The sequence below is a fragment of the Brassica rapa genome, chromosome A01 (genome assembly GCF_000309985.2).
Source record: "Brassica rapa cultivar Chiifu-401-42 chromosome A01, CAAS_Brap_v3.01, whole genome shotgun sequence".
Taxonomy (NCBI): Eukaryota; Viridiplantae; Streptophyta; class Magnoliopsida; order Brassicales; family Brassicaceae; genus Brassica; species Brassica rapa.
The window spans coordinates 28,399,361-28,413,360 of record NC_024795.2 but is presented as its reverse complement, the minus strand read 5'-3'; the positions used below and the strand labels follow the sequence as shown (position 1 = coordinate 28,413,360).

Here is a 14,000-nt window from a genome sequence, read left to right as displayed (position 1 = left end):
TTTACTCTCTGAGAATTGTGTTTGTGAGAAATTTCATAAAAGTGTAGTCTTCTAACACTAAAAGAAGTTGCATTAAGTCGTAAAATCTATAAGTAGTATGATCTCTCAATATTTATCCATTCAAAAATATTGTAGCTCTGAAGAGGAAAAATAATGAGAAAAATAATTCAACACTTGATCTCCTTCAAGCCAAAGGCTAAGTAGAGAAAAGTAGGATTAGTGGCTCCTTCCTTGCAGTAAACAAACATACGAGGAACGAACTATGAAAATAGTGAGTTTTTGTTAAATGTTTTATATAATAAAGTCTATAATTTTTAGTATTGTTTTAAGATTTCTAACAATATTTTACATTTGTATTAATGTATTTAATTTATTTTTATGGTATATGGAAATCATTATAATTTTTTTTATCAATTAATTTAGTAAAACTTCATAATACTCTCTAAATCGATGAAAAAACCACAATAAAATCACTATTATCTTGAAAAACGAAGACAACAAAGGTTCCAAACCTCTTTGAACATCATCATATGTTAGTGCAACATACAACTATGCATTAAAACAATATTCTCGTATTTTTAAAAAAATTCTCAAAATCTATGTGTTAACAACCCCTACAAAAATATTGAGTTTTTGGTAAATGTTTTATATTCTAAGCATATAATCTTTAGTGTTGTTTTAAAACTTCTAACCACATTCTACATTTGTATTAAGGTATTTTATGCTCTTTTTAATGGTATATGAGAATATTTATAAATTATTTATCAATTAATTTAGTAAAACTTCGTAATATTCCTTAAATCGATGGAATAACCACTATAAAATCACTATTTTCCTGAAAAACAGGGACAACAAAGGCTCCAAACCTCTTTGAACATCATCATATGTTAGTGCAGGACGCAACTATGCATTAAAACAATATTATCATATTTTTTTAAATTTTGTCAAAATCGATGTGTTAACCCCTACAAAAATATTGAGTTTTTGGTAAATGTTTTAAATTATAAGCATATAGTCTTTGGTGTTGTTTTAAAATTTCTAACCACATTCTACATTTGTATTAAGGTATTTTATGCTCTTTTTCATGGTATATTGGAATCTTTTTAATTTTTTTATCAGTTAATTTATTAAAACTTCATAATATTCCCTAAATCGATGGAATAACCTGTAAAATCACTATTTTCCTGAAAAACGGGGACAACAAAGGCTCCAAACCTCTTTGAACATCATCATATGTTAGTGCAGGATGCAACTATGCATTAAAACAATATTTTCATATTTTTTGAAATTTTGTCAAAATCTATGCATAACCCCTACGAAAATATTGAGTTTTTGGTAAATGTTTTATATTCTAAGCATATAATATTTAGTGTTGTTTTAAAATTTCTAACCACATTCTACATTTGTATTAAGGTATTTTATGCTCTTTTTCATGGTATATGAGAATATTTATAATTTTTTTTATCAATTAATTTAGTAAAATTTCATAATATTTCTTAAATCGATGGAATAACCACTATAAAATCACTATTTTCCTGAAAAACAGGGACAACAAAGGCTCCAAACCTCTTTGAACATCATCATATGTTAGTGCATGATGCAACTATGCATTAAAACAATATTGTCATATTTTTTGAAATTTTGTCAAAATCGATGTGTTAACAACCCCTACAAAATATTGAGTTTTTGGTAAATGTTTTATATTCTAAGCATATAATCTTTACTGTTGTTTTAAAACTTCTAACCACATTCTACATTTGTATTAAGGTATTTTATGCTCTTTTTAATGGTATATGAGAATATTTATAATTTTTTTATCAATTAATTTAGTAAAACTTCATAATATTCTTTAAATCGATGGAATAACCACTATAAAATCACTATTTTCCAGAAAAACAGGGACAAGAAAGGCTCCAAACCTCTTTGAACATCATCATATGTTAGTGCATGATGCAACTATGCATTAAAACAATATTGTCATATTTTTTGAAATTTTGTCAAAATCGATGTGTTAACCCCTACAAAAATATTGAGTTTTTGGTAAAAGTTTTAAATTCTAAGCATATAATCTTTAGTGTTGTTTTAAAATTTCTAACCACATTCTACATTTGTATTAAAGTATTTTATGCTCCTTCTCATGGTATATGAGAATATTTATAATTTTTTTATCAATAAATTTAGTAAAACTTCGTAATATTCCTTAAATCGATGGAATAACCACTATAAAATCACTATTTTCCTGAAAAACGGGGACAACAAAGGCTCCAAACCTCTTTGCACATCATCATATGTTAGTGCAGGATGCAACTATGCATTAAAACAATATTGTCATATTTTTGAAATTTTGTCAAAATCTATGTGTTAACCCCTACGAAAATATTGAGTTTTTGGTAAATGTTTTATATTCTAAGCATATAATCTTTAGTGTTGTTTTAAAATTTCTAACCACATTCTACATTTGTATTAAGGTATTTTAAGCTCTTTTTATGGTATATGGGAATCGTTATAATTCTTTTATCAATTAATTTAGTAAAACTTCATAATACTCCCTAAATCGATGGAATAACCACTATAAAATCACTATTTACTTTAAAAACGGAGACAACAAAGGATCAAACCGCTTTGAACGTCATCATATGTTAGTGACTATGCATTAAAACAATGTTGTCAGATTTTTTGAAATTTTGTCAAAATCTATGTGTTAACCCCTACGAAAATATTGAGTTTTTGGTAAATGTTTTAAATTCTAAGCATATAATCTTTAGTGTTGTTTTAAAATTTCTAACCACATTCTACATTTGTATTAAGGTATTTTATGCTCTTTTCATGGTATATGAGAATATTTATAATTTTTCTATCAATTAATTTAGTAAAACTTCATAATATTCCCTAAATCGATGGAATAACAACTATAAAATCACTATTTTCCTGAAAAACGAGGACAACAAAGGCTCCAAACCTCTTTGAACATCATCATATGTTAGTGCAGGATGCAACTATGCATTAAAACAATATTTTTATATTTTTTGAAATTTTGTCAAAATCTATGTGTTAACTCCTACGAAAATATTGAGTTTTTGGTAAATGTTTTATATACTAAGCATATAATCTTTAGTGTTGTTTTAAAATTTCTAACCATATTCTAAATTTGTATTAAGGTATTTTAAGCTCTTTTTATGGTATATGGGAATCGTTATAATTTTTTATCAATTAATTTAGTAAAACTTCATAATACTCCCTAAATCGATGGAATAACCACTATAAAATCACTATTTACTTTAAAAACGGAGACAACAAAGGCTACAAACCGCTTTGAACGCCATCATATGTTAGTGACTATGCATTAAAACAATGTTGTCAGATTTTTTGAAATTTTGTCAAAATCTATGTGTTAACCCCTACGAAAATATTGAGTTTTTGGTAAATGTTTTAAATTCTAAGCATATAATCTTTAGTGTTGTTTTAAAATTTCTAACCACATTCTACATTTGTATTAAGGTATTTTATGCTCTTTTCATGGTATATGAGAATATTTATAATTTTCTATCAATTAATTTAGTAAAACTTCATAATATTCCCTAAATCGATGGAATAACAACTATAAAATCACTATTTTCCTGAAAAACGAGGACAACAAAGGCTCCAAACCTCTTTGAACATCATCATATGTTAGTGCAGGATGCAACTATGCATTAAAACAATATTTTTATATTTTTTGAAATTTTGTCAAAATCTATGTGTTAACTCCTACGAAAATATTGAGTTTTTGGTAAATGTTTTATATACTAAGCATATAATCTTTAGTGTTGTTTTAAAATTTCTAACCATATTCTAAATTTGTATTAAGGTATTTTAAGCTCTTTTTATGGTATATGGGAATCGTTATAATTTTTTATCAATTAATTTAGTAAAACTTCATAATACTCCCTAAATCGATGGAATAACCACTATAAAATCACTATTTACTTTAAAAACGGAGACAACAAAGGCTACAAACCGCTTTGAACGCCATCATATGTTAGTGACTATGCATTAAAACAATGTTGTCAGATTTTTTGAAATTTTGTCAAAATCTATGTGTTAACCCCTACGAAAATATTGAGTTTTTGGTAAATGTTTTAAATTCTAAGCATATAATCTTTAGTGTTGTTTTAAAATTTCTAACCACATTCTACATTTGTATTAAGGTATTTTATGCTCTTTTCATGGTATATGAGAATATTTATAATTTTCTATCAATTAATTTAGTAAAACTTCATAATATTCCCTAAATCGATGGAATAACAACTATAAAATCATTATTTTCCTGAAAAACGAGGACAACAAAGGCTCCAAACCTCTTTGAACATCATCATATGTTAGTGCAGGATGCAACTATGCATTAAAACAATATTTTTATATTTTTGAAATTTTGTCAAAATCTATGTGTTAACTCCTACGAAAATATTGAGTTTTTGGTAAATGTTTTATATACTAAGCATATAATCTTTAGTGTTGTTTTAAAATTTCTAACCATATTCTAAATTTGTATTAAGGTATTTTAAGCTCTTTTTATGGTATATGGGAATCGTTATAATTTTTTATCAGTTAATTTAGTAAAACTTCATAATACTCCCTAAATCGATGGAATAACCACTATAAAATCACTATTTACTTTAAAAACGGAGACAACAAAGGCTACAAACCGCTTTGAACGCCATCATATGTTAGTGACTATGCATTAAAACAATGTTGTCAGATTTTTTGAAATTTTGTCAAAATCTATGTGTTAACCCCTACGAAAATATTGAGTTTTTGGTAAATGTTTTAAATTCTAAGCATATAATCTTTAGTGTTGTTTTAAAATTTCTAACCACATTCTACATTTGTATTAAGGTATTTTATGCTCTTTTCATGGTATATGAGAATATTTATAATTTCTCTATCAATTAATTTAGTAAAACTTCATAATATTCCCTAAATCGATGGAATAACAACTATAAAATCATTATTTTCCTGAAAAACGAGGACAACAAAGGCTCCAAACCTCTTTGAACATCATCATATGTTAGTGCAGGATGCAACTATGCATTAAAACAATATTTTTATATTTTTTGAAATTTTGTCAAAATCTATGTGTTAACTCCTACGAAAATATTGAGTTTTTGGTAAATGTTTTATATACTAAGCATATAATCTTTAGTGTTGTTTTAAAATTTCTAACCACATTCTACATTTGTATTAAGGTATTTTAAGCTCTTTTTCATGGTATATGAGAATCTTTATAATTTTTTTATCAGTTAATTTAGTAAAACTTCATAGTATTCCCTAAATCGATAGAATTACCATTATAAAATCACTATTTTCCTGAAAAACGGGAACAACAAAGGTTACAAACCTCTTTGACCTTTTTCATATATTAGTGCATGATGCAACTATGCATTAAAAAAATATTATAATATTTTTTTAAATTTTTTCAAAATCGATGTGTTAACCCCTACAAAAATATTGAGTTTTTGGTAAATGTTTTATATTCTAAGCATATAATCTTTAGTGTTGTTTTAAAATTTCTAACCACATTCTACATTTGTATTACGGTATTTTATGCTCTTTATCATGATATATGAGAATATTTATAATTTTTTTTATCAATTAATTTAGTAAAACTTCATAATATTCCTTAAATCGATGGAATAACCACTATAAAATCACTATTTTCCTGAAAAACAGGGACAAGAAAGGCTCCAAACCTCTTTGAACATCATCATATGTTAGTGCATGATGCAACTATGCATTAAAAAAATATTGTCATATTTTTTGAAATTTTGTCAAAATCGATGTGTTAACCCCTACAAAAATATTGAGTTTTTGGTAAATGTTTTATATTCTAAGCATATAATCTTTAGTGTTGTTTTAAAATTTCTAACCACATTCTACATTTGTATTAAGGTATTTTATGCTCTTTTTAATGGTATATGAGAATATTTATAAATTATTTATCAATTAATTTAGTAAAACTTCGTAATATTCCTTAAATCGATGGAATAACCACTATAAAATCACTATTTTCCTGAAAAACAGGGACAACAAAGGCTCCAAACCTCTTTGAACATCATCATATGTTTGTGTAGGACGCAACTATGCATTAAAAAATTATTATCATATTTTTGAAATTTTGTCAAAATCTATGTGTTAACCCCCTACGAAAATATTGAGTTTTTGGTAAATGTTTTATATACTAAGCATATAATCTTTAGTGTTGTTTTAAAATTTCTAACCATATTCTAAATTTGTATTAAGGTATTTTAAGCTCTTTTTATGGTATATGAGAATCGTTATAATTTTTTATCAATTAATTTAGTAAAACTTCATAATACTCCCTAAATCGATGGAATAACCACTATAAAATCACTATTTACTTTAAAAACGGAGACAACAAAGGCTACAAACCGATTTGAACGTCATCATATGTTAGTGACTATGCATTAAAACAATGTTGTCAGATTTTTTGAAATTTTGTCAAAATCTATGTGTTAACCCCTACGAAAATATTGAGTTTTTGGTAAATGTTTTAAATTCTAAGCATATAATCTTTAGTGTTGTTTTAAAATTTCTAACCACATTCTACATTTTTATTAAGGTATTTTATGCTCTTTTCATGGTATATGAGAATATTTATAATTTTTCTATCAATTAATTTAGTAAAACTTCATAATATTCCCTAAATCGATGGAATAACAACTATAAAATCATTATTTTCCTGAAAAACGAGGACAACAAAGGCTCCAAACCTCTTTGAACATCATCATATGTTAGTGCAGGATGCAACTATGCATTAAAACAATATTTTTATATTTTTTGAAATTTTGTCAAAATCTATGTGTTAACTCCTACGAAAATATTGAGTTTTTGGTAAATGTTTTATATACTAAGCATATAATCTTTAGTGTTGTTTTAAAATTTCTAACCACATTCTACATTTGTATTAAGGTATTTTAAGCTCTTTTTCATGGTATATGAGAATCTTTATAATTTTTTTATCAGTTAATTTAGTAAAACTTCATAGTATTCCCTAAATCGATAGAATAACCATTATAAAATCACTATTTTCCTGAAAAACGGGAACAACAAAGGCTACAAACCTCTTTGACCTTTTTCATATATTAGTGCATGATGCAACTATGCATTAAAAAAAATATTATAATATTTTTTTAAATTTTTTCAAAATCGATGTGTTAACCCCTACAAAAATATTGAGTTTTTGGTAAATGTTTTATATTCTAAGCATATAATCTTTAGTGTTGTTTTAAAATTTCTAACCACATTCTACATTTGTATTACGGTATTTTATGCTCTTTATCATGGTATATGAGAATATTTATAATTTTTTTATCAATTAATTTAGTAAAACTTCATAATATTCCTTAAATCGATGGAATAACCACTATAAAATCACTATTTTCCTGAAAAACAGGGACAAGAAAGGCTCCAAACCTCTTTGAACATCATCATATGTTAGTGCATGATGCAACTATGCATTAAAAAAATATTGTCATATTTTTTGAAATTTTATCAAAATCGATGTGTTAACCCCTACAAAAATATTGAGTTTTTGGTAAATGTTTTATATTCTAAGCATATAATCTTTAGTGTTGTTTTAAAATTTCTAACCACATTCTACATTTGTATTAAGGTATTTTATGCTCTTTTTAATGGTATATGAGAATATTTATAAATTATTTATCAATTAATTTAGTAAAACTTCGTAATATTCCTTAAATCGATGGAATAACCACTATAAAATCACTATTTTCCTGAAAAACAGGGACAACAAAGGCTCCAAACCTCTTTGAACATCATCATATGTTAGTGCAGGACGCAACTATGCATTAAAACAATATTATCATATTTTTTTAAATTTTGTCAAAATCGATGTGTTAACCCCTACAAAAATATTGAGTTTTTGGTAAATGTTTTATATTCTAAGCATATAATCTTTGGTGTTGTTTTAAAATTTCTAACCACATTCTACATTTGTATTAAGGTATTTTATGCTCTTTTTCATGGTATATGGGAATCTTTATAATTTTTTTATCAGTTAATTTAGTAAAACTTCATAATATTCCCTAAATCGATGGAATAACCACTATAAAATCACTATTTTCCTGAAAAACGGGGACAACAAAGGCTCCAAACCTCTTTGAACATCATCATATGTTAGTGCAGGATGCAACTATGCATTAAAACAATATTTTCATATTTTTTGAAATTTTGTCAAAATCTATGCATAACCTCTACGAAAATATTGAGTTTTTGGTAAATGTTTTATATTCTAAGCATATAATCTTTAGTGTTGTTTTAAAATTTCTAACCACATTCTACATTTGTATTAAGGTATTTTATGCTCTTTTTCATGGTATATGAGAATATTTATAAATTTTTTTATCAATTAATTTAGTAAAACTTCATAATATTCCTTAAATCGATGGAATAACCACTATAAAATCACTATTTTCCTGAAAAACGGGGACAACAAAGGCTCCAAACCTCTTTGAACATCATCATATGTTAGTGCATGATGCAACTATGCATTAAAACAATATTGTCATATTTTTTGAAATTTTGTCAAAATCTATGTGTTAACCCCCTACAAAAATATTGAGTTTTTGGTAAATGTTTTATATACTAAGCATATAATCTTTAGTGTTGTTTTAAAATTTCTAACCACATTCTACATTTGTATTAAGGTATTTTATGCTCTTTTTAATGGTATATGAGAATATTTATAATTTTTTTATCAATTAATTTAGTAAAACTTCATAATATTCTTTAAATCGATGGAATAACCACTATAAAATCACTATTTTCCAGAAAAAGGGACAAGAAAGGCTCCAAACCTCTTTGAACATCATCATATGTTAGTGCATGATGCAACTATGCATTAAAACAATATTGTCATATTTTTTGAAATTTTGTCAAAATCGATGTGTTAACCCCTACAAAATATTGAGTTTTTGGTAAAAGTTTTAAATTCTAAGCATATAATCTTTAGTGTTGTTTTAAAATTTCTAACCACATTCTACATTTGTATTAAAGTATTTTATGCTCCTTCTCATGGTATATGAGAATATTTATAATTTTTTTATCAATAAATTTAGTAAAACTTCGTAATATTCCTTAAATCGATGGAATAACCACTATAAAATCACTATTTTCCTGAAAAACGGGGACAACAAAGGCTCCAAACCTCTTTGCACATCATCATATGTTAGTGCATGATGCAACTATGCATTAAAACAATATTGTCATATTTTTGAAATTTTGTCAAAATATATGTGTTAACCCCCTACGAAAATATTGAGTTTTTGGTAAATGTTTTATATACTAAGCATATAATCTTTAGTGCTGTTTTAAAATTTCTAACCATATTCTAAATTTGTATTAAGGTATTTTAAGCTCTTTTTATGGTATATGGGAATCGTTATAATTTTTTATCAATTAATTTAGTAAAACTTCATAATACTCCCTAAATCGATGGAATAACCACTATAAAATCACTATTTACTTTAAAAACGGAGACAACAAAGGATCAAACCGCTTTGAACGTCATCATATGTTAGTGACTATGCATTAAAACAATGTTGTCAGATTTTTTGAAATTTTGTCAAAATCTATGTGTTAACCCCTACGAAAATATTGAGTTTTTGGTAAATGTTTTAAATTCTAAGAATATAATCTTTAGTGTTGTTTTAAAATTTCTAACCACATTCTACATTTGTATTAAAGTATTTTATGCTCCTTCTCATGGTATATGAGAACATTTATAATTTTTTTATCAATAAATTTAGTAAAACTTCGTAATATTCCTTAAATCGATGGAATAACCACTATAAAATCACTATTTTCCTGAAAAACGGGGACAAAAAGGCTCCAAACCTCTTTGCACATCATCATATGTTAGTGCATGATGCAACTATGCATTAAAACAATATTGTCATATTTTTGAAATTTTGTCAAAATATATGTGTTAACCCCCTACGAAAATATTGAGTTTTTGGTAAATGTTTTATATACTAAGCATATAATCTTTAGTGCTGTTTTAAAATTTCTAACCATATTCTAAATTTGTATTAAGGTATTTTAAGCTCTTTTTATGGTATATGGGAATCGTTATAATTTTTTATCAATTAATTTAGTAAAACATCATAATACTCCCTAAATCGATGGAATAACCACTATAAAATCACTATTTACTTTAAAAACAGAGACAACAAAGGATCAAACCGCTTTGAACGTCATCATATGTTAGTGACTATGCATTAAAACAATGTTGTCAGATTTTTTGAAATTTTGTCAAAATCTATGTGTTAACCCCTACGAAAATATTGAGTTTTTGGTAAATGTTTTAAATTCTAAGCATATAATCTTTAGTGTTGTTTTAAAATTTCTAACCACATTCTACATTTGAATTAAGGTATTTTATGCTCTTTTCATGGTATATGAGAATATTTATAATTTTTTTATCAATTAATTTAGTAAAACTTCATAATATTCCCTAAATCGATGGAATAACACTATAAAATCACTATTTTCCTGAAAAACGAGGACAACAAAGGCTCCAAACCTCTTTGAACATCATCATATGTTAGTGCAGGATGCAACTATGCATTAAAACAATATTTTTATATTTTTTGAAATTTGTCAAAATCTATGTGTTAACCCCTACGAAAATATTGAGTTTTGGTAAATGTTTTATATACTAAGCATATAATCTTTAGTGTTGTTTTAAAATTTCTAACCATATTCTAAATTTGTATTAAGGTGTATTTTAAGCTCTTTTTATGGTATATGGGAATCGTTATAATTTTTTTAAATTAATTTAGTAAAACTTCATAATACTCCCTAAATCGATGGAATAACCACTATAAAATCACTATTTACTTTAAAAACGGAGACAACAAAGGCTCCAAACCGCTTTGAACATCATCATATGTTAGTGCTATGCATTAAAACAAGTTGTCATATTTTTTGAAATTTTGTCAAAATCTATGTGTTAACCCCTACGAAAATATTGAGTTTTTGGTAAATGTTTTAAATTCTAAGCATATAATCTTTAGTGTTGTTTTAAAATTTCTAACCACATTCTACATTTGTATTAAGGTATTTTATGCTCTTTTCATGGTATATGAGAATATTTATAATTTTTTTTATCAATTAATTTAGTAAAACTTCATAATATTCCCTAAATCGATGGAATAACAACTATAAAATCATATTTTCCTGAAAAACGAGGACAACAAAGGCTCCAAACCTCTTTGAACATCATCATATGTTAGTGCAGGATGCAACTATGCATTAAAACAATATTTTATATTTTTTGAAATTTTGTCAAAATCTATGTGTTAACTCCTACGAAAATATTGAGTTTTTGGTAAATGTTTTATATACTAAGCATATAATCTTTAGTGTTGTTTTAAAATTTCTAACCACATTCTACATTTGTATTAAGGTATTTTAAGCTCTTTTTCATGGTATATGAGAATCTTTATAATTTTTTTATCAGTTAATTTAGTAAAACTTCATAGTATTCCCTAAATCGATAGAATTACCATTATAAAATCACTATTTTCCTGAAAAACGGGAACAACAAAGGTCAAACCTCTTTGAACTTTTTCATATATTAGTGCATGATGCAACTATGCATTAAAAAAATATTATCATATTTTTTTAAATTTTTTCAAAATCGATGTGTTAACCCCCTACAAAAATATTGAGTTTTTGGTAAATGTTTATATTCTAAGCATATAATCTTTAGTGTTGTTTTAAAATTTCTAACCACATTCTACATTTGTATTACGGTATTTTATGCTCTTTATCATGGTATAGGAGAATATTTATAATTTTTTATCAATTAATTTAGTAAAACTTCATAATATTCCTTAAATCGATGGAATAACCACTATAAAATCACTATTTTCTTGAAAAAAACGGGACAAGAAAGGCTCCAAACCTCTTTGAACATCATCATATGTTAGTGCATGATGCAACTATGCATTAAAAAAATATTGTCATATTTTTGAATTTTGTCAAAATCGATGTGTTAACCCCTACGAAAATATTGAGTTTTTGGTAAATGTTTTATATTCTAAGCATATAATCTTTAGTGTTGTTTTAAATTTCTAACCACATTCTACATTTGTATTAAGGTATTTTATGCTCTTTTTAATGGTATATGAGAATTTATAAATTTTTATCAATTAATTTAGTAAAAACTTCGTAATATTCCTTAAATCGATGGAATAACCACTATAAAATCACTATTTTCCTGAAAAACAGGACAACAAAGGCTCCAAACCTCTTTGAAACATCATCATATGTTTATGTAGGACGCAACTATGCATTAAAACAATATTATCATATTTTTGAAATTTGTCAAAATCTATGTGTTAACCCCCTACGAAAATATTGAGTTTTTGGTAAATGTTTTATATACTAAGCATATAATCTTTAGTGTTGTTTTAAAATTTCTAACCACATTCTACATTTGTATTAAGGTATTTTATGCTCTTTTCATGGTATATGGAATCTTTTAATTTTTTTATCAGTTAATTTATTAAAACTTCATAATATTCCCTAAATCGATGGAATAACCTGTAAAAATCACTATTTTGTTGAAAAACGGGGAAACAAAGCTCCAAACCTCTTTGAACATCATCATATGTTAGTGCAGGATGCAACTATGCATTAAAACAATATTTTCATACTTTTTGAAATTTTGTCAAAATCTATGCATAACCCCTACGAAAATATTGAGTTTTTGGTAAATGTTTTATATTCTAAGCATATAATATTTAGTGTTGTTTTAAAATTTCTAACCACATTCTACATTTGTATTAAGGTATTTTAAGCTCTATTTCATAGTATATGGGAATTGTTATAATTCTTTTATCAATTAATTTAGTAAAACTTCATAATATTCGCTAAATCGATGGGATAACCACTATAAAATCACTATTTTACTGAAAAACGGGGATAACAAAGGTTCCAAACCTCTTTGAACATCATCATATGTTAGTGAAGGATGCAACTATGCATTAAAACAATATTGTCATATTTTTTCAAATTTTGTCAAAATCTATGTGTTAACCCCAACAAAAATATTGAGTTTTTGGTAAATATTTTATATATTAAGCATATAATCTTTAGTGTTGTTTTGAAATTTCTAACCACATTCTACATTTGTATTAAGGTATTTTAGGCTCTTTTTCATGATATATGGAATCTTTAAAATTTTTCTATCAGTTAATTTAGTAAAACTTCATAATATTCCCTAAATCGATGGAATACCACTATAAAATCCCTATTTTCCTGAAAAACGGGGACAACAAAAGCTACAAACCTCTTTGACCGTTATCATATATTAGTGCATGATGCAACTATGCATTAAAAAAATATTATAATATTTTTTTTAATTTTTCTCAAAATCGATGTGTTAACCCCTACAAAAATATTGAGTTTTTGGTAAATGTTTTATATTCTAAGCATATAATCTTTAGTGTTGTTTTAAAATTTCTAACCACATTCTGCATATTTATTAAGGTATTTTAAGCTCTTTTCATGGAATATCGGAATCAATATAATTTATTATCAATTAATATAGAAAAACTTCATAATACTCCCTAAATCGATAGAATAACCTCTATAAAATCACTATTTTTTTTAAAACGGAGACAACAAAGACTACTAACCCCTATGAACGTCATCATATGTTAGTACAGGTTGAAACTTTGCATTAAAACAATATTGTCATATTTTTTGAAATTTTGTCAAAATCTATATGTTAACGAAAATATTGAGTTTTTAGTAAATGTTTTATATACCGAAGCATATAATTTTTATTGATGTTTTAAAATTTCTAACCACATTCTACAATTGTATTAATGTATTTTAATCTCTTTTTCATGGTATATGGGAATCTTAATAATTTTTTTATCAATTAATTTAGTAAAACTTCATAATAT

At 25.6% G+C, this 14,000-nt stretch overlaps 1 long non-coding RNA gene across 1 annotated transcript; it reads right to left on the bottom strand.

Annotated features, from left to right (window-relative positions):
• Nucleotides 1-12,036: 12,036 nt before the first annotated feature.
• Nucleotides 12,037-13,909, bottom strand: LOC117134125. The gene is made up of 2 exons (XR_004458282.1): nt 12,680-13,909; nt 12,037-12,334 (listed from the first exon to the last, which is right to left on the bottom strand). It is a non-coding gene; the product is annotated as an uncharacterized LOC117134125 (long non-coding RNA).
• Nucleotides 13,910-14,000: the final 91 nt, after the last annotated feature.